General features: G+C 37.9%; 1 non-coding gene across 1 annotated transcript; it reads left to right on the top strand.

Annotated features, from left to right (window-relative positions):
- The first annotated feature begins 2,561 nt into the window (after positions 1–2,561).
- LOC140858257 (small nucleolar RNA R71) lies at positions 2,562–2,668 on the top strand. Its single transcript, XR_012141824.1, has one exon. It is a non-coding gene; the product is annotated as a small nucleolar RNA R71 (small nucleolar RNA).
- The last annotated feature ends 701 nt before the right edge of the window (positions 2,669–3,369 follow it).

Genomic DNA, 3,369 nt, shown 5'->3' on the forward strand with positions numbered 1-3,369 from the left:
GATTGGCTTTTTGGGACACATTTCCCAACAGCCGATGCATTACATAGTCCAAAGGGCATTCGTCTATAGGCAAAAGTACCAAATGGACAGGTGAATGTAGTCTTTTCTTGATCTTCAGCGGCTATGGAGATCTGGTTGTAACCGGAGTATCCATCAAGAAAACAGTAAAACTCTTGTCTGGCTAGTCTTTCCAACATTTGATCAATAAATGGCAAAGGAAAGTGATCTTTTCTTGTCGCAGCATTCAACTTTCTATAGTCTATACAGACCCTCCATCTCGTTTGGGTCCTAGTTGGGATAAGTTCGTTTGCATCATTTTGGACCACTGTTACCCCAGATTTCTTGGGTACTACTTGAACTGGGCTTACCCAAGAGCTATCAGAAATAGGATAAATTATTTCACCATCTAGGAGTTTCAGAATCTCCTTTTTAACTACATCCTTCATAGCTGGATTAAGCCTTCTTTGGGCTTCTCTTGTTGGTTTAGCCTCTTCCTCTAAGTATATTCTATGTTGAACTATAGAAGGGCTTATTCCTTTGATATCTGCTATGGTCCAACCTATTGCTTCTTGATTTGCTTTTAGAACTGACACTAACTCATCCTCTTGCTTGGGATCTAGGTCTGATGCAATAATTACAGGCAAAGTTTCTTTGGATCCTAGATATGCATACTTGAGATGTTCTGGGAGGGGTTTCAGTTCTAAAATGGGTGCTTCCTCTATCGATGGTTTAGGTGATGATTTCACCATCTCAATGATTGGTTCAATAGGAAGTGTCGATTCCTGATTAATCTGATTTTCTTTAAGTATTTCATTGACATCCTCAGACTCATGGATTAACCAGGGGTTAGACTCTAGGTCGACTTCATCATCACTAATGTCAATAGATTCATAAATACCATCTTGGACTACATTAACATCAGCATGAGAAGAGGATTCCTGTTCTAAGTTAAAAACATTAAGCTCAATGGTCATATTCCCAAAGGATAACTTCATTAGACCATTTCGACAATTGATTTCAGCATTGGCCGTAGCTAAGAATGGTCTTCCTAAAATGACAGGTATATGTCCTTTAGGATTCGCAACTGGCTCGGTCTCTAAAATAATAAAATCTATAGGAAAAATAAAATTTTCAACCTTTATCAGAACATCCTCGACCATTCTCTTAGGGATCTTGAGAGATCTATCGGCTAACTGTAATGTGATCCCAGTAGGTTGAAGTTTTTCTAATCCTAGTTGCTCATACACCGAATATGGAAGGATATTCACACTAGCTCCTAGATCTAGCAAGGCCTTTTTTATATTGATTTCTCCAATAACACAAGAAATTGTTGGAGCTCCAGGGTCCTTATATTTAATTGGCACATGGCTAGATAGGTATGAACTGACACTTGCAGCCAAAAATACTTTCTTTGGTATATTAGTGGTCCTTTTCCTAGTGCAAAGATCTTTTAAAAATTTGGCATAAGTTGGAACCTGATGGATTATATCTAAAAGAGGAATATTAACTTGGACTTGTTTAAATACCTCTAAAATTTTGTCTAAATATTCAGATTTATTGGATTTCAGTCTGTTTGGAAAAGGAGCTCTAGGACTTTTAAGTACTGGACTAGGTGAATTTTCAGTTTCTGGTGCTTGAGGTTGAAAGGTAGTAGTTTTAGAAGGTGACTCGGCAGATGAGTCCTCTATATCATCAAGTGCAACTACCTTATTGTCTATTTGTTTTCCCGATCTTAAGGTATGAATGGCATTTACACCATTAACTTGGTTTCCTTGTTGGGGTCGTGGACCATTTTGGTTCTTAGGATTTGGCTCAGGTTGGCTAGGTAACCTACCATGTTCTCGTTCACTAATGGTCGAAGCCAGCTGACTTACTTGCATTTCCAGATGGGCTATAGCTTGGGTGTTATTATTTATGAATTGACCCATGGTTTGCATAAAGCTGGTATGTGTCTTCATCATGGCTTCTAGGCTTTTCTCTAAAGAGGTAATTTTCTTGTCATTATCATGGAAGCCTGGCGGGTTGTTCATCACTGGGTTGGACCTTAGATTTTGCTGATTGAAATTTGGATTGCCTACATTAGGATTCTGGGACCATGAGAAATTCGGGTGATTCCTCCAACCTGGGTTATATGTGGGTGCATAAGGATTGTTCAATAGTCCTTGATAGGTGGCATTCACCTGTGCACACTCATTCGAGTAGGAACATTCTTCTAAGACATGGTCTGGTGCATTGCACCCTTTACACATGGGTGCAGATATTTGATTTACATTGGCTGGTCTCTGTAATTCTAAGGCTTCCAATCTACGTGTTAAGGTTGCAATCTTGGCCTCTGATGCTAGGGTTGGTTGAATTTGATGCATTCCTCCTCTTGAAGGTGTAGCTTTATCAGGTTCCCTAGTTGTTTTCCACTGTAAATTTTTCTCGGCTAGGTCTTCTAAGAATTGCCAAGTTCAGTAGTTTCTTTGTCCATAAATTGGCCTTGGCACATAGACTCTAGCATGGTTCTTGAGTTTGAATCTAACTCCTCATAGATGATCTGGCATAGTCTCCAAGTTTCTATTCCATGGTGTGGGCATTGGGTCAAAAGATTCTTGAAACGATCAAAGTACTTCCAAAATGATTCACCAGCTAGTTGGTAAAATTGATTTATTTCATTCCTAATCCTAGCTGTTTTATGATGGGGGAAATACTTTTTCAAAAATATTCTCACAAAGCCCTCCCAGGTAGTGACAGAATGGTTTGGCAGACTATAAAGCCACTTCTTAGCATTATCCTTAAGGGCAAAGTTGATTAATCTAAGTTTGACCTCATCCTCTGTTAATTGCAGTTTCATGGTTGCACATACCTCCTCAAATTCTCTAATAAATATATAAGCATCCTCTAATCCTGTGAATTTTGGAAGCATATTTATGATTTGAGGTTTGATTTCAAAATTGTTAGCTGTGGGTTTTGGCAACCTGATACAAGATGGTTGGATGGAGCCAACTGGATAACACAAATCCTTAAGGGTCATGGGTTGGATTGGTTCAGCCATTGGAACAACAGGAATTGATTCAATTCTAACTAGACGATCCGACACTCTTCTCCACACACGAGGTGTACGGTTCTCGATGTTTATACAATTTTTTTTTATAAAATTTTTATGTATAAGAAAAAGAAAAAAAATAGAAAAAGTTCTAAAGAAAAGATCCTAAGGAGTCCTAAATCTAAAGAAAAGTAATCAAATTAATTTAAATTTTAATAATTTTTTTTTTATTTTTCAAACAAGTGAAATAATAAATTAAACTCAATCTATCTTAGGGTTAACCTAAATCTAGATAGCTCCTAACTGTTCCAAGATGACCCTTCAAGCCTTCCAAGTGGAGA

The sequence above is a fragment of the Elaeis guineensis genome, chromosome 5 (genome assembly GCF_000442705.2).
Source record: "Elaeis guineensis isolate ETL-2024a chromosome 5, EG11, whole genome shotgun sequence".
In the NCBI taxonomy this organism is placed as follows: domain Eukaryota; kingdom Viridiplantae; phylum Streptophyta; class Magnoliopsida; order Arecales; family Arecaceae; genus Elaeis; species Elaeis guineensis.